The 18,988-nt window shown below is 37.0% G+C and overlaps 1 protein-coding gene across 1 annotated transcript in view; it reads left to right on the plus strand.

Moving 5' to 3' along the window:
• Window positions 1-386: 386 nt before the first annotated feature.
• The window catches only part of Cdc42se2 (CDC42 small effector 2), a 96,342-nt gene continuing 77,740 nt past the window's right edge, over window positions 387-18,988 (plus strand). Inside the window, exon 1 of the mRNA XM_058586553.1 lies at window positions 387-528. The gene's annotated coding sequence lies outside the window, so the exon portion shown is untranslated. The remainder of the gene's footprint in view (window positions 529-18,988) is intronic.

Below are 18,988 nucleotides of genomic sequence, written 5' to 3' on the forward strand. Positions count from 1 at the left end.
CGCTGCCCCAAATCGAGAGCTGGTACCGCCCCTCCGCGCTGCCTCGGAGGTGCGTGGGTCGGGGCCCAACTGAGCGGACAGGGGCTCCCGCAAGCCCCACTGTGGTCGCCATTTTCCGGGATGTCCGTTCGGGCTCCAGCCCCGGTTCTCGGCCCACCGCTATCCTCACAGGCGGCTTCCAATCTCGAGTGATTCAGATCTTCGGGGTCTCCAGAGCCACCAGCTAGTCCATTCCCTAGGCGGGGCAAGGGGCGGAGACTGCCTGGGGCCGCGGACGGGGCGGGGCCTGCCGGGGGCGGGGCCTCGCGAGGGCAGTTGCAGCTGCGCGAAGAAGCCCTGCCTCCTGCCTTTCCAGGGGCGCGCACCGCCTCTGGCTCCACCCGCTCGCGAGCCTGGGCGGGGAGGGCGGGGGCCAGGAAGCGGCGAGCGCGCCGGGGAGCGCAGCTGCGGGCGCGGGGACTGTAGGAGCCGCGGAGCCGGCGGTCAGAGCGGCTGCAGCTCGAGCGAGCGGATGAAACAAAGGCGACGGTGAGTGGAACGCCGGCCCCACGCCTCACTTTCGCGGCCCTTCGGGCGAGGACTCGAAGCCCTGAACCCCCGCCCCGAGGACTCCGGGGCGAGCGCGGCCCGGCCCTGCACGCCGCGCGTTGCGGGCTGTGGGCTGAGCCTGCGGCTCCATTTTCAGGTCTGGGCGAGGTCTTCATGCCCGAGGACCCTGCCTTTCATTTTTCTTCCATTTGCTCTGAGGAATGCTTACGTGCTCTGTTCAGAATTCACGGCAGGCAGGCGGGCGGGCAGGCGGGCGGGCGGTTGAGGCAGCCAACAGTCCGCCTGATGTAAAATGGAAATGCAGACCCCTCCCCCCAACTTTGCAGGTCTACAAGTCTAGAAGGTGGCGCGAGCTGAGAGGGCCCGGGTCCTCCAAGTGCAGATTTTGGAGGGCCGGGGACCTCCGGCACCGGAGCCCGGAAATTCGCCCGAGGCTCCCCGCGCGTTCCGCCGGAGGTTCCTGCTCTGGGCCCCCGGAGAGGAAGCCCTGGCCACCTCGGAGGAGCTCGGACTACTCTTACAGGTTGTTTTACCCAGAGCTGGATGCTTCAGTTGTGATCATTGGTAACGGGTGTGGTAGGTAGCGGCTAGCTGACGTCGCACTCATAGCTGAAAAGCAACCCTGTAGGCTGACTTCATATATACCGGCAGCAGCATTGGGATTCCACTTTGGCTGCAGAAAGGTTAAGATTTTGTAGAGGAATTTGGTGTGATTAAAAACTTTAAACGTGTTAAGGGTCTGACATATAGTAGATGCTCAATAAAATATTGGTTGAATGAATCTTGAAACATCAAAGCTGATCTCACATCAAGTAAGATTTAGGCTCATACCCTTTTAAGACTCAGATTAAGGAAAAAACGTTGGAACCCGTCATTTTATCTGCTTGTTGTTGGTTTTTACCCGCTATGACCCCCCCCCCCCCCCCCCCCCCCCCGTGGTGCTTGGGATTGAACCCAGGGCCTTGTGCATGTGAGGCAATCACTCTATCAAATGAGCTATATCCCCAGCCCCCCCCCCCCAACATGTACTGTTGATCAATAATCACTTATTATTGAAATGTGAAGTTTTTCATCTTGAGAAGTTGGCACACATTTTCTATTTCTTAAAACAGGGTTATGGACTCGAGCTGTACCTCAGTGGCAGAGCGCTTGCCTAGCATGGGTGAGGCACTGGGTTTCATCCTCAGCACCACAGAAAATAAACAAAGGCATTCTGTCCGTACACAACTAGTAAAAAAAGTTAAAAAAAAAAAACAAAAAAACAACCTTATTTCCTTTGAGGATACTGGAGAAGATAAAGAGATGTTTGAGTTGTAGTTTGAGATGGAGCTTTGTAGTTCGTTATGAATAAAGTTATGTCTTTTGAGGGACTGGCTTTATGATCAAGGAAGAACACTGAAGGGGTTGAGGGAGGAGAACTAAAGTTGCACTAATCTAATTAAAGGGCACCATTGGCAAACCGATCGTCAGACATTTATTATGCGCTGAGACCTGTGTTGGGTGTTGAATTTTTGGATGCCAACAAAACCTACAATTATCATTTTTTAAAACTTCAACATAAAGTTCTTTCATCATCATCATTATTTTTATTTTACTTTTTTTTTTTTTTTAATTTTGAGATAGGGTCTCACTAAATTACTTAGGGCCTGTAAATTGTTAAAGTTAGTTTGAACTTGCAATTCTCTGCCTCTAGAGTTGCTGGGATTACAGGCATGTGCCTCCATATCTGGCTCTTCTGTTATTATTGGCCATTGGGGACTGTCTTAAACCCCTAGTGCCTACTTTTGGGAAAGATGGCAGGTGAACTATAGGAAGTGTCCATTCATAAGTCTGTTTAAAGATTAATAAATAACTTTTTAGGGCTAAGATTGTTGGGTTACACTTTCACATTGTCAGTTAATAAAAAATCTGTCAACATTTTAAAATGAAGGAAGGAGTTCAACAAAGTAATATGCTTATTTCCCCCCTGATTTTAGATGGTTTGGGGAAGGTATGTTTATTGAAGGGTAGTTTACTGATGGGTATGCTTTCTATAAAAACATGTTTGCAGTAACATCATTTTGTCTTTAAAAATTCCCAAGGATAAACAGTGGATTTCTTTTCTATAAGAAACGTTTTTATCAGACTGGATATGTGGCTCAGTGGTAGAGTCCTTGCTTAGCATGTGCTAGGCCATAGGTTGGATCTCCAACACAGCCCCCACCCACCAAAAAAAAAGTTTTTAAATAAAGCAACTTTTCAGAAATTTTATTTTGGCCTTTTGTTTATCATCTACAAACAAAAACAGTATTAACTTGATAGTGCTAAAAAGGGGAGGATTATGATAATAATTTGTGGTTCCATGTTTGAACTTTCCCTCTATTACAGGTGTGATAAAGCTTCTTACTAAAAAGAGGATGAGATTAGCGTTACAGTTATTCTGAACATAAAATTGCATTGCTTTTTTTTTTGTTGTTGTTCTGAGGATTGAATCCAGGATCTGTATCATATACTCTTATCATTGAGCCTCTGCATTGCCTATTTAAAAATCTTTTATTTATATATGTTTTAAAAACACTATAGTCCTGTGTCACACAGTTACTTTCTAGTCAACAAGAGACTGTATATACTACTAGGTACATAGTGGGCCTAAAACATCTAGGTTTGTGTAAGTGTACTTTGATGTTCATGCAAGGATGAAATTGCCTAGTGACACGTTTTTTTCTGTCTCCCTGTCATTAAATGACACAGTACAATTTATTCATTATATTTGGCCACTTCAGAAGTCCAAATTCATATGCCACAAAGTCATTTATGATCGTTATAGGATATTGTAGATTACTGATGTTTTTATAGTTAGCTTTTGAATTTAATGTACCCTTTTGATTTATCAGTGCATAGACTTTTCTTTAAAGGTCTGATGTTAATGAGAAACCTTATAGTGAATGATAATGGAGATGGTAAAGAACAGTGTAAACTAAACAAATTGTGAGATGTTAAATGAATAGTGACAGGTGCCAGGCACAAATATATATATATATTTTGATAAGCACTTCACTTAATAACATTTCTATATATTATAAATCTTGACAATCAGCAGCATTGAGACATGGTAAAATATTTTTTCCAATAAATAAGAACTCATGATTATTTTTATATCTTTAAAAATATTCTTAAGTATTCTTACCTTGGAGTAGTTCATGATGTTTGAGGCCAAAATCCAGGATTATTATTTTTTACAAATGTTGGAATATTGGAAATGTTGGTGGTTTCTTTTTTTTTTTTTTAAATTGAGGTTTATGTATCTGTTGAAGGAGATAGTTAATTTTTGTAATGCTTTTTAGAAACAATTTGGAATGATTTTAGATTTAGATAAATTTCTTTATTCAGATATAAGTAATAAAATGATTAAGAATGATGCTGATGTGACATATTGCATCTGTACCCATATTCACCTGTAAAAGATTATAGAAGTTTATCAGTTAAATGTTAATATAAAAAATTTTAGGGCTTTTTAACTAATTTCTCATTTATTATCTAAGATAGGTTGCCATTATATTTTTTAAGTCTCAATTGTCTTTCAAGTCATGAAAGTGTTTAGTTTTCTTGTCTGCTTTGGATGAGTCTAGAAGATTTTGTAAGATTTCTCTGCACAATTGGAAATGCACGTTGATTTTGATCTGTTGTAGTGTTCTTTTTTTTTTTTTTTTTTTTTTTTTAGTTTAGAGGGATACAAGACCTTCTTTTTATTTGTTTATTTTTATGTAATGCTGAGGATTGAACACAGTGCCTCACACATGGCCAGGCAAGCACTTTTATTTATTTATTTATTTTTCTGGGAGAAAGCACTTTATTAATTTGAGGCTTTTGATTGTGTGAAAGAATTGTAAGTGACAAAGATGAGAACAATGTTAAAAGGGAGTAACCATACTACCTTGGCCTTTCCCAGGATAATTGATTTAAAGGTGATATAAACAGGGTGAAGAATGAAATGTGGTTTTAGAATTCTTATCCCAAATGATAGATTTTTAAGCAACACTTTCTTTTTCGAAGTTAACTTTCAATAATTCACAGTATGATATGTTCATTAATGAATTATTCTTCACATTTACAATACTTTTGTCCATTCTGTGGCCATTTTCCTGCTAATTAGAACTTCCATACCAGTGTAAGAGAGCTTGCGGGCGGCAACTGGGCCCTTCCTCCAATTGGGGTGATGTGTCTACCACACCGGCGGGCCGCTGGGCCTGTTCTCCCGGTCAGTCGCAGGTCTGCCTACCTTGCAGGCACTGGCAGCGGCTCTCTAGGCAAGCACTTTTATCACTGAGCTACAACTGCAGCCCCTATTGTAGTGTTCTTAATCGGAATTTTCATGAAGGAAATATTTTAGGATTTTATTGAGTGTTAAATATTAGTAATGGTTTAAGTCTGTCTCGGAGACATTATAGGTTCTTTTTATTTCTTTGGTGGTGGTGCTGGTGATTGAACTCAGGGATTCATGTATGCTAGAGAAGTGCTCTTCCACTGATGTACAAACTCAGTTCCTCATGCATTCTTTTTTTGGGGGTCCAAGGAATTGAACTCAGGGGCACTTGACCACGAGCTACATCCCCAGTTCTATTTTGTATTTTATTTAGGGACAGGGTCTCGTTGAGTTGCTTAGCACCTCACTTTTGCTGAGGCTGGCTTTGAACTTGTGATTCTCCTGTCTCAGCCTCCCAAGCTGCTTGTGATTATAGGGATGTGCCACCATGCCTGGCCCCACTTCATTCTTTTTTATTAATATTTATTTTTTAGTTGTACACAATACTTTTATTTATTTTTATGTGGTGCTGAGGATCGAACCCAGGGCCTTGCACATGCTAGGCGAGCGCTCTACCACTGAGCCACAATCCCAGCCCCACCACTTTACTCTTTATGGTACAATAACATTCCTTCATATGAAGATAGGACATTTTGTTTATCAATTTAAATAGGTAACAGGCTATTTTTTCTATATATTATAAATGATGTATGTAGTAGTTTACAAGATTTTATACAGACAGATGTTTTCTAGTCTCCTGGGTACACATAGAAATAAAACCAATGGATCGTATGATAACTCGATCCTCCTGCCTCAGCTTCCTGAGCCGCTGGTATTGCCAGTGTTTGCCACAGCGCCTGTTCCTTCATGCATTCTTTTTTTTTTTTTTAGTTATATATGGACTCAATGTCTGTTTATTTTATGTGGTGCTAGAATTGAACTTGAACTCAGTGCCTCACACTTGCAAGGCAAGTCCTCTACAACTGAGTTATAACTCCAGCCCTTGTGCATTCTTTAGAGTAACTGAGTGAAACATTGTGTTTCATGTTAATGTTTAACTTGTTAATTAGGAGAGGACATTTTTTTTTCATACAACCTAGAAAAACTTGAAATTTAACTTATTAACTTTATGCATCCTGGTGCCTCAGTTCAATATTTAGGTATATTTGAATCTTTTTGTAATGTTAATAAATAATGAACAGAGCAGGATATAGCTGAAACTCTCTGGGACCTTGTCCAAAGGAAGTTTCTGAATTGAAATGCCAAAAGATTTGGTAAGAAGTCTTTATCCTGACACTATAAAATAACTGTAAATGTATTTTAGTCACAATAAATCATAGTAAAACAAACTCCCCTTTCCTGGAAAGCATACATGTGTTCACATTAAATCCAGGCATATTTGACAGTGACTAAATGATGAGCCCAGATAGTTGCCTTTTGTTGCTCACCTACTTAAATTCATGCTAAGATTTCTTATGGAATCTCCATGATAGAATTTTGTATGCAATATGTACTAAAAGATAAACTCATGCTAAGCAAGATAAATTCATGCTTAGCAAGATAAATTCATGCTAAGATTTCTTACGGAATCTCCATGATAGAATTTTGTATGCAATATGTACTAAAAGATAAACTTACTTTTCATTTGGTTTAATAAGTAATCTTCTTTGACTTTTTGCTTTATAAAGCAAAAATGAGTTTTTGCTACATAGCATTTCATGCGTTTGATACCTTATTTATAGTGTCAAATTATGATATCCGTAGAACTGGGTTGTTTAGTGGTAGAACTTAATAAGGTTTAAGCAGAAAACAACTTAATTCTCCGCTGTGCTTTCACACCCTGCCTCTTAGAGGATCTTAGAAGAGGTCTTAGAAGATCAGATAGCTTTCTAATCACTTTTAGGTAATAAAATGTCTTCTTTCACCTGTCAATACAAGTATTACTTTTGTTTCTAGAAAGTCCAGTTTCAGTATAGTATTCAGGGTTCAAGCTTGTTCACAATTTAGAACTCTAGCTGCTACAGATCTAAGAGCATGCTTTGGAGGAAGTATCGTAGTCAGTGTCCCATTTTTCTTTGTCAGCTCCTCTTCAAAAATAAGGTATCCTCACCTTTTCAGAGTCCAGCTTGGTGGGAAAAAGGTAAGGTTTTTAAGGTGGCTCATCTGTGATCTGGTGTTTATGCCACGTTGAACAGGCTGTTCAAAGATGAATGTGTCTCTAATTGTGCTGGGAATGGTGTTCTCTGGGGTTTCATGTATGGAAACTGTCAGCTACAATTTCTGTGATAAACTTCTTCCCTGGCTCCAGTTTAGCCTTCCACTTTGCCTCATCTGCAGGCTCACTTAGCCCAGGGAAAAGTTTTGCTTTAGCCTTTAAGGTAGTGCAGTAACATTTTAACCAGAATTACCCATACTTTATTATGATTATCTCCTACAACGTAGTTTCAAGCATTTCACTGGGGTGTCAGCATCCTGTCTTTCCAACTCTTTCTGTCAGGTACCTTCACTTCAATAGTATTTCTTTATGGAACTTTGAATCTACTGCTACTCCATCTTTTTAATGTCCAAAGCCCCCCCTTCCTCCATATCCTCACTTATTTACCTTGCTTTGAAGCCATAGGCCACTATTTTTCTCTTCATACACCCTCAGTTCCCTGTACCTCTTTTTTCGTTGTACTCAACTAGCCACCCTTTCACCCCTATACCCTTTATATCTATTTCTCCATCTAGTTCAGTCTCCACCTGGGCAGTTTTACATGTACACCTGTGCTGACCCAGGTCTCCCTTTAAATTCATGACTACTGACTTCATGCTGCCCCAGTCCTATAATCCTAATACATTTCCCTGGTTGAATCACTCTTCCTCTTCCCTAAAAGACTAGTTTACACCTCTCTCCTCAATTCACTAGTACTTTTATTGTTCCTTTATTTTCAGCTGCAACCTTGTTTCCTGTATATTAAAAATGAAAGCAATCATATTCTCTTGTATCTTCACCCATACTCTGCATTTTCTACTGTTCTGTCACCTTTGTTTCTACTCTTGCCTTTGCTTTTATCCCCTTTCTTATGTCAAGGACATTGCTTTGCTTTAGTATTCATCTCATCCTCCTGCATGCCAACGAGCTGCATTGTTTTCTCATTTCTACTGGATTTTTCCTGTCGGAAAATAGATGCAGATAATGCTGAGATATCTTCCATGTTTGAAAAAATGAAACAAAAACTTCCTCAATAATATATCTTTCTTCAGTTTATAGCTCTTCAAAAACATTATATTTTTGGTAATCAGTTAGTTACTCCCTGACTTTTTTGGATCCATTACAGTCAGTCTTAAAATTTTTTTCCTTTTCTGTTCCACTAACTGCTTTCCATGTTGTTGTTTTGAGGTTACTATTGACCTTCTTGGTGTTAAATTCCCTAGTCAGTTCTCCACAATAAGCTCAGTGGAGATAGCAGCATTTGATGTAATCGTTAATTGCTTTCTCCTTTGAAACCTTTCCCCCTTTGCTTTGGGGTATTATTGCTTATTTTTAGTTTCTTTTGCTGATTCCTTTTCTTGCCTCAGCTTCTAAACAGGAGGCAGTGTTCCAGGACTCTATGTTTAGATCTCTTCTACATTTATATTTAGTTTCTTGTGATCTCATCCTATCTAGTTAGAAATATCATGTATTTCAAACTGAAAATTTTCTCTTTAGTCTAGATTTCTTAACTAACTTTCAGGCTTTGGTATCCATCTACCTACTAGGCATTTCCAACTAGATGTCTAATAGGCATTTCCTATTTTAACTTGTTGCAGTTGAAGTCTTGTTAGCACCTCCCCCAGTAATTGTTCCCATTCTAGTCTTCCTCATCATATTAAACGTCAGCTCCATTTTTCAATTTCTCTGACCGAAAACCTAGTAAATATTCTTTCTTTCTCATACTCCCACATTGACATATCATGAAATCAAATGACATATCATGAAAGCTTGTGCTTTACCTACAATAAAAGCTATGTTAAGTAAAAAGGTAATCACAGTTTGCTATCTTCAAGTGCTGGCACTTCTTAAGCAAGTGTCATCTTTTTCCTGTATAATTTTAGTAGACTCTTTCTAGTTTTCCTGTGGCTTCTATTCTTTTCTTTTCTCAACACAGTAACTAGGGTGATCCTCTTAAAATTAAAGTTCACTGTAATCCCAGCAATTCAGGAGGCGAGGCAGGAGTATGCCAGGATCCCAAATTCAAAGCCAGCCTGTCTCTAAGTAAAATACAAAAAAAGGGCTGGGGCTGGGGCTCAGTGGTTGAGTGCCCCTGAGTTCAATCAAAAAAGAAAAAAAAAGAAAAGTCAAGTCCAGTTCTTAAACTCCTGTGGTAGGGCCCTTCAGTGATTTTTCCATATTATTGAGAATAAAAACCAGAATCTTTACAATGCCTGCAAAACCCTCCATAATCCATACCTCCTGCATCTAAATTCAGGTCCTACTAGTTTCTCCTTGTTGTACTCTACTTCAGCCACATAGGTCTCCTTGAAGTTTCTTTTATGTTTTTTAGTTGTAGATGGACCCAATTCCTTTATTTATTTATTTTTTTAAATTTCTTTTTATGTGGTGCTGAGGATCAAATCCAGTGCCTCACACCTGGTAGGCAAGTGCTCTACCACTGAGCTACAATCCCAGCCCTCCTTGAAGTTTCTTAAACCTACCAAACACAGGGGTTTTTTTAGTATCCATGGTGGGGAACAGAGCTTTGTTTTATTCACTGCAGAATTCCTGGTATTCAGAACAATAGATGGTACATGGTGAGCATTCATATTGTGCTGTGTTTGGTAACAGCTTGTGTGTTCAGTCCTATAACCAAAAGTATCTGAACTTATCCTAAAGCAGAAAATTAAGTACTTAAAATTAAGTAGAAATAGATTTAGTTACAAGAAGAAAAGGTAAGTTTGTAGTCAGCTTTTGTGTATGAAATGGGAAAAGACCCAGTAAAATGATAAGAGATAGAGAAAAGAGGCAGGAAAAGAATGAATAGAGGAAAGGCAAATGAAATAAAGAAAAGGCTTATTTGGAAGTAGAGTAACAATACTTAAAATTTTGGGGGGTTTCCTTCATATTTCTTTTAAGCTATGTTTTTAAGCTATGTTTCTTGAATTCTAAGTATTGTTGATTTGCATGGACTTAAATACTTGAAATTACACTGTGTTAGGCTTTTCTTTTTATCATGGATATTGGCTCAAATGAGATCAAAAGCCAAAACCTCATTATTTTTCTCTTTTTCAACAAATTTTTGTTAATGAAAAGCTGTTACTCCTATGAAGAAAGCCTGGCAGTACTTGTTTTTTTGTAGACAGCTCAAATACATGTTTCAAAGTTTTAGGCAAATGTGTTGAACAGAATGAATAAATGAATTAATTAATGGACCAGCAGTGTAGCTCAGTGGTAGAGTATATGCTTAACATGAGCCAGACCCTGGATTAAATCCCCAGCACTGCAAGTACAAAAACAAACAGGAAGAAGAATGAATGAATGTATACTTCTATGCACTCTTTTAATGACCCCTGAGAGACAGATCTCACCTATTAATTGCATTGACTTTTCTCAATATGATCATTTTATTATTTATTATTTCACAATACATATGGAACATTACACAGTTGAAGTAGTACAATATGGCAGGCCTTAAACTATGAATATAACCAAAATAAACTTAGTATACACCAGTTCAAAAACAGGGATCTTGCTTTTTTTTTTTCTTTTTTTGGAACTGGGGGTTGAGCTTATGGGCACTCAACTATTTTTTTTTTTAAAGAGAGAGAGAATTTTTAATATTTATTTTTCAGTTCTCGGCGGACACAACATGTTTGTTTGTATGTGGTGCTGAGGATCGAACCCGGGCCGCGGGCATGCCAGGCGAGCGCGCTATTGCTTGAGCCACATCCTTAGCCCGCACTCAACTATTGAGCCCCATCTGCAGCCCTGTTTTGTATTTTATTTAGAGACAGGGTCTCACTGATTGCTTAGTGCCTTGCCGTTGCTGAGTCTGGCTTTGAACTTGAAAAACAAGAATCTTATTAATCCAAGATAGGTTTTTCATATGTGAAATGCTAACATATGAATTCTGGTAGGTCAGTGTTGAATTTTAATAAAGATGACCTAGTTTATAAAATAAAAAGATAGTTTCAAAACTACAAACATTTCTAGTGTGTCAACCAAAATTTTAATTGTCATGTAAATAGACTTGTGAAAATTATAATGTTCATTTTAATGTGAAATAAAACTACCAAAGCTGATTTTTATGGATATTATTGCTTAGAAATTAAAAGATACCAAGGTAAGTTTAAATTTAAATTGTATCTCTATATTACAAAAACTTTAAAGATGTAAATATACACACAAACACCTATACTCCTCTAGCTATGAAAATCAAGTCCATGTTTTCGCCATATAAATGTCCCACAAGACAAATCAGTAGGACACAATCACATATTACACAAAACTACAAACATATTTAGGCTGATTTATGAAGAATCTATTTGTTCAAGAACTTCTCAGCCACCTTTGTCAACAGTTTACCTAAAAGATGTTTTTTTAATTGACCAACCAGAAATAATACCAACAGCTTAGAGAAAAAAAATGTGGTCTCAGCAGAATACTAAAAGTTTGCATATAATTAATTTCCCTGGAACTCTCATTTCTTTTCTAAAAATTTTTTTAGATGTTGATGGACCTTTATTTAATTCATTTATTTATATGTGGTGCTAAGAATTGAACCCAGTGCCTCACACATGCTAGGCAAGCGCTGTACCACTGAGCCACAACCCCAGCCCCTAGAACTCTCATTTATTACCTATGTTAAACTGCAGTTTTAAAAAAATGTATTTATGTATATTAAATCATTTTTTATTTAAGAGCACAAATATGTATATCTATATAATAAAATATTACTAAACAGTTATATATATATTACTGTAGCTAGATGCTAGTTTGCCATGGAAATACAATAAATAGATTTATGTACCTCTCCCTTTTGAGAGGAAAGTAAATAGATGTATGTACAGTACTGACAGGACTAATAAATTTTTGCATGCTGAAAATCTGTCCTAAATTTTGAGACCTATATTTGAGCTCGATACAAAAAAAAACACGAAGCGTGACCAGACTTTCTCAGTAATAGTAACAGCTTTTCTTTAACGAAAGGAGCTTATTGAAAATGCTGTGGCAATTTTTTTAGGGTTTAACCTAGTAGAGTGACTTGAAAATAATTTCTTCAGGGCTGGGATTGTGGCTCAGTGGCAGGGCGCTTGCCTTGAATGTTCTATCCTCAGCACCACATAAAAATAAATAAATAAAGGTATTGTGTCCATCTACAACTAAAAAAAATTTTTTTAAAAAATAATTTCTTGGGGCTGGGGATGTGGCTCAAGCGGTAGCGCGCTCGCCTGGCATGCGTGTGGCCCAGGTTCGATCCTCAGCACCGCATACAAACAAAGATGTTGTGTCCACCAAATAAATAAATAATTAAATATTAAAAAAAAAATAATAATTTCTTCATTGGAGTGCTTAGTGCTTTTCTTAAAAGTATTGTTACTGAATTCATATTTGATAATTATTTCTAAATTTATTGAATATATGAAAACTGAATATCATTATGTTTGAATATTAATTCCATAACTATATATCTAATTGTTTAACTAGTTCATCTCAAAACAGGAACAAAAGATCTTTTGATCCTTCCATGTATTCTTGGTTTTGTTGTTGAACTTTAAATGAGCCTGTTGAAAAGTGTTTCTTGTCTGATGAAGAAAGCAGATCTGATTCAGTTTGTTGTATATCATTATCAACTTCTTTCTAAACTATTCCTAAGTTCAGGTTGTTTTTTATTTTTCCCCCTTGTTTTTCCTTTTTCCCATTGTCACCCTCAAAGTGCTTGCATCTTTCTTTGATCATTTACTTTCTGCTACTCCAATTTCTTTTACCAATTAGTATCGCTGAATCAATGAAATAATTTTGTCTTGTTTCTCAATTTTAGTAGTTTCTTTCCTATGGTCACCTGGACATTCCAACCCATTTCCCACCCTTATGTTTCTGGTTCTGTAAAAATACAAAGTTATGGGCTTTGTTTTCCTATCAGAGTAGATTTATTGTTTAAAAGTTGATCTTTGTTGGGTTCAGGGGATTTTACTGGCAACATGTACTGTATTTTAACTCATTTCTCTTATCCTTTAACTTAAATTGTTCTCTTATGGGCAAGCACTAAGTAAAGTAACCATATATCATGAAGAGCATCAGAAAATACATTTAAGCTAACAAAAAAGCTTTGATCTTACAACCCTAATGTCACTGGTGATGTTTTGATGCTGATCCTTCTAGACAAATATGTGAAAATGTTTTTTCATGAAAGTAAGATCTTATTACACATAGTATCCTATAACATTTAACTTTTGCAAATCTTTTTTTTTCTACTTTTTAAAAAATATTTATTTTTTAGGTGTAGATGGACACAACACAATGCCTCTATTTTTATGTGGTGCTGAGGAATGAACCCAGGTCCCACCCTTGTTAGGCGAGCGCTCTACCGCTGAGCCACAATCCCAGCCTCAACTTTTGCAAATCTTATAAAAGCATTGCTTTTTATTACTTCAGTGTAAAGGAGTCTTATTGGAAAGCAAAAAGTTTGTTTGACAAGGATAAATCTGTTTATAAAGTTGTGATTAAAAACAAAGGTGCTAGTGGAGAATGTGGCAAGTTACCTCAAGACAAGAATTACTTCAGCAGTAATTTTTTTCTTAAAGGCTGTCTTACCATCATACAATAGCCTGATTGTATTATACTACGTAATGAAAACAGTGATTTTATATGTAATAGAATTATTTTAATAATGGCCCTAGGGGGGCTGGGGATGTGGCTCAAGTGGTAGCACGCTTGCCTGGCATGCGTGCGGCCTGGGTTCGATCCTCAGCACCACATACAAACAAAGATATTGTGTCCGCCGAAAACTAACTAACTAACTAAATAAATAAATATTAAAAATCAATCTCTCTCTTTCAAAAAAAGAATGGCCCTAGGGTAAAATATAGACCTGTAGATGGGTTTGCATTTTTTGTCTCCCCCAACTTTAGTAATGTCTTAATATTAAAATAATTTGAGAAAAATAAAGCTTCTTTCTCTTCTTTTTTTTTGAGTGGGGAGTTGCAGGGGATCCACCCCAGGGCTTTGCACATGGCTGTATAAGTGCTCTATCATTGAGCTGTACCCCTGCCTGAAAAGTGTGTTTTATTGAAGGTCTTCATCTATCTGTATTTAAGACATCTATCTGTAGTATGACAATATTGTTAGATATTGCTATAGTTTATGTGTCAGAATGAGGAGTTAGGGAGTTCTTAGAAAAAGAAAATTTTAGTTTGTAAATTCTCACATCAGTGTCAGATTTTTGTTTCATGAATATAAAAGTTGTTTTGGGAGAATTGCTGAAACATAAATACATGTATTGATGTGTCATACCTTCTGGAAATTTGGAAATTGCCAGCCTGTCTTGTTAAGTAATTATTTGAGTCTTTTTTTTTTTTTTGGTGCTACTGGGGATTGGACCAAAGGGGCTCAACCACTAAGTCCCCAGCCCTTTTTGTTTTGAGACAGGGTCTTACTATGCTGCTAAAGGTGGCTTCAAACTTGTGATAGTCCTGTCTTGGCCTCCCAAGTTGCTGGGATTACAGTTGCATGCTACCATGCCCAGCTAGCTTTTTGAGTCTTGAGTTAGCAGTGTTAAAGCTAACCAAGAATTCTGTAAGGGTTGTGTAATTAAAGTGAGTTTTTTCTCTTACCATAGTGATATCCATTACCTAGGGTGGAGTAAATGGCTAATATCTTGTTTTAATTCTTTGTCCTTTTCTGTGTTATATTACTGCATGTTTACAAGCTCTATGGTCTTTTTCTTCCTCAGTAGCTATTTCTCTTATCCATCAGTATTACTTCCTGGATGGTGCATATGTTGCTCAAAACTTCTCACATGTGGTAAAGAAGAATAAAAAACAATGTAGCTGATGAGGCCTTTCAGCAGTCCTTTAAAAAATGCTTTTCATCTACACTGTGTTTGTGAACAGATGTACATGTGTCTCTGCTTGTTGGAAGGCAAAGTGAATTTTGAGATAAATTTAAAAAATGGTGTTTGGAATTATTTCATATGTTTTGCTGTTTAAAAATTGGTATGTTTTTAGTTGCACTTCATTTTATTCTCTCATTTTTAGTTTTCCATTTTTATATTTATTTTGTGAATAATGACTTTGTTTTTTGTAAAATTGGCACATAAATACGCTAAAGATGCTTAGAAATTAGTCACACAGTAAGTGGCAGAATAGCTATTCAAAGTTGTCTGATTTTCAGAGTCATTGAGCTTGGGAAGCATTGTAAAGTGGCAGAAAGAAATGGACTTTGAAATTAGATACACCTCTGTTTGATTCCTAACGTTGCCATGTATTTGCTGCATGTCAAATTCTTATCCACTGTTATTTTCATTTTCTTTTTCAGTAATAGGTTTGCTAGGATTAAATGAGGTGACACCCTAAAGTATTTGGTTTGTAAAATATGTTAAATATGTCTTTTTCCTTTCTACCGTAATATTGTTTCAGATGTCTTGGGAGCCACTTGGACATTTCACTTAAAACTCCACTGAAATCAGGAAACTGGAAATATAAGTAATCTAGGTGAACTCCTATTGTAGTGACCTTTTCATTTATCAAAGGAAGAGAGTGAGTTTTTGCCAACTATTTTACAAAGTACTTGACTTTAAGAAAATTTTTATTGTAAAAGCTGAAATAAAGTTGAGATGAGTTAATTATTTTTTTTGAGATGAGTTATTTATTGCTGAGCAAAATGGCAAAAAAGTAATTTGTTTTTACATTTCCTTAGAAATTGAAGCATTTGTAGATAACATAACAGTTGTATGCATTCAGATGTCTATTTTAATATCTAAGAACTGACCCTTTGCAGAATAAAAATACAACTAAAATGGGAAGCGTGTTCAGTTTTAATAATACTAGTTTTCTCCTATCACATTTAAGATTTAAGGAATGATGTACATTCAGGCCAGAGTATAGTGATATAGATACTAAACATAGAGTTAACTCTTTTTAATGTCTATAAGTAGGAGTATACTCTAAATTATGATGAAAACTGTACTATCACTTATTACCTACTATTACATAATGTACATAATTTTATGTGCTATACTTTTTTTTTTTTTTTTTTTTTAAGGGCTGGATATACAGGGCATTGAACTCAGGGGCATTCGATCACTGAGCCACATCTTGAGCCCTATTTTGTATTTTATTTAGAGACAGGATCTCACTGAGTTGTTTGGCACCTGGCTTTTGCTGAGATTGGCTTTGAACTTGTGATCCTCCTGCCTCAGCCTCCCGAGCAGCTGGGATTACAGGTGTGGGTGACTGTGCCTGGCCAGCCCTTCTCATTTTATTTTTAAGCTGTTCTATCTCTAAGGTACAGGAAGACAGGTGTAAGAGAGTGGTAGGAAAGAATGAATGACAAGCACTACTAAATTAATCCCAACTATCTAACATTCAACAGAAGCCTTCCATTTATTAGGTGATAAGAAAGCTTTGCATGTACTGTATTTTGGAAATGATAAGATTAGAAATGTCTGACTTACATATGATTTGTTAAGAATTTTTCCTTTAATGTGAATTGTTGATTTTCTGTTATTTTCAGAAAGTATTGCATTTCTAGTTAGAAGTAAACTTTTACAGTATGTTTTTCTTTGGGTTGAATAGGTAAAGTATTGCTAGTGGATATTACTGTAAAACCTCCTTTTTCCCTTAAATGATGGACTTTTATATGATTAAATTAACACATAATTTAAATGTCTTTTTTAAAATTTAATTATGTTACCTCTGTTTCTTATTTTGTCAATATGGAAGAGGTCATGGTAATCTTTAAGAAGAATGGGTGAGGGCTGGGTTTATGGCCCAGTGGTAGAACAATTGCCTGGCTTGTGTGAGGCACTGGGTTTGATTTTAAGCACCACATAAAATAAATCAATAAAAAAATAAAGGTCCATCAACATCTTAAAAAAGAAAAAAAGAAGAAGAATGGGTGAACTAGTAAATGTAATAGCTTTTTTCCTGGATTGCAAAGATGTATTGAGGGGGGGCACCGGGAATTGAACTCAGGGACATTCAACCACTGAGCCACATGTCCAGCCATATTTTGTATTTTATTTAGAGACAGGGTCTCACTGAGTTGCTTAGCACCTTGCTTTTGCTGAGGCTGGATTTGAACCCGTGATCCTCCTGTCTCAGCCTGGGATTACAGGCATGTGTCACCATGCCCAGCTTTTATGCTTTTCGGACATTGAACTTTCAACATTTTAAAAAAAATTTCCTTAAACTTTCAACAAGGTATAAAAACTTAGTTTAGTGTGCTTTTCCATCAGAAGTTATATCTCCTGTGTTTCACAAACTATCAAATGGTTAGAAATACTAAATAAGTGACAAATACTCTTACTTAGATTTTTCACTATTTAGTATTTCTCTTTTTTTAAATTTATTTTTAGTTGTAGATGGATGCAATACCTTTAATTAATTAATTGATTAATTATTTTCTGTGGTACTGGGGATCAAACTCAATGCATCACATGCAGGCAAGCGCTCTACCACTGAGCTACAACCCCAGCCCTGACTATTTAGTATTTGAGATCAAGTTGGGTGTGTTAGTTTAAATTGGCATCTGTTTGTAACAGAAACTATTAGGATTGTTACTGCTTGGCTGCTTGAAAGCCAATACTTGGAAGATGAGAGTAGGTGGAAAAGAAATCAGTTTTATTTAAGGGTCAACATCTTGAGAAGATGGAAAGTTTTTGTCCTCAAAGCTCCATCTTGGGGAACTCAGGTACACAAAAGGGCTTTTATAGGAGGAAAGGAAGTGCAAGGAGTGATGGGTAGAAAGGCTACTTGTTGAGTGGGGCTTTTGTCATCAGGTACTTGTCTCCTTTTCTCTCTCTCTGGCTGGAACATTGCAGTGGAAAGTTCTTGAGGCTAGTTCCAGTAGTTCTTGAGATGAGATATTATTTTTCTTCAAGTTAAATCTCCCAGCAGTTTACATGTTTTATGTGAGTTGAGGAATAAGAAGGGGCATTACATATTCTGATGTGATCTTTAGGTTATCAGATGTTCTGGGTTCTGTAAATGTAAAGAAAGATTATTTAGCAAAGGAATGACCACTGTTACAGTATGACCTAAAAACTTAGCTCTGCTTTAAAGATGCCTGTTGACTATTTTCAAGGTGCAAGACATTAGGTTTTAGTATGGACATTTTCAGGCACTGAAATTGAAGAGTTGGTCCCATCCTGCATAGCCCCTTTCCAAGTTTATGACTTTCAGAGTGTTTCTTTTTTTTTTTTTTTTTAAACTTTTTTATTTTTATTTTTTAGAGAGAGAGAGAGAGAGAGAGAGAGAATTTCAATATTTATTTTTCAGTTTTTGGCGTACACAACATCTTTGTTTGTATGTGGTGCTGAGGATCGAACCCGGGTCACACGCATGCCAGGCGAGCGCGCTACCGCTTGAGCCACATCCCCAGCCTCCAGAGTGTTTCTTATATTCTGTTGCTTTTGTACTTTGGTTCTTTGGACATTGTTATTTAGTATTCTGTGTCAGCTAAGTAAGGTAATCTTTAAACTTTTTTGTTCCTGTACCCTGTAACATTTTTTTCTTTTAATTTTTTTTTTTTCAGTTGTATATGGACACAATACCTTTATTTTATTTATTTATTTTTATGTGGTACTGAGGATTCAATGCAGTGCCTCACATGTGCTGGGCAAGCAGTCTACTACTGAGCTACCCCCCCAGCCCACATTTTTTTTTTTTCTTAAAAACAAACAAGCAAACAAATACCCTCCCCTAAACTATGTACTTCTGGGTGTCAGTATAGCAAACCTGTAATCCTAGCTGCTTAGGAGCCTGAGGCAGAATTGCAAAGTCAGGGTCAACTGGGCACTTTATTTTTTATTTTTTTTGAACTGGTGTATTTGGAGAGTTTTGTTTCCTTGTTCTGTTTTTCTTTTCTTTCTTTTTTTTTTTTTTAATAAATGACAGCGGAATGCATCACAATTCTTATTATGCATATAGAACAGTTTTTCATATCTCTTTGTGTATAAAGTATGTTCATACCAATTT

This window comes from Marmota monax, unplaced genomic scaffold (genome assembly GCF_021218885.2).
Source record: "Marmota monax isolate L192 unplaced genomic scaffold, Marmota_monax_Labrador192_F-V1.1 WCK01_AAM20220418_F8-fsc00415, whole genome shotgun sequence".
In the NCBI taxonomy this organism is placed as follows: Eukaryota; Metazoa; Chordata; class Mammalia; order Rodentia; family Sciuridae; genus Marmota; species Marmota monax.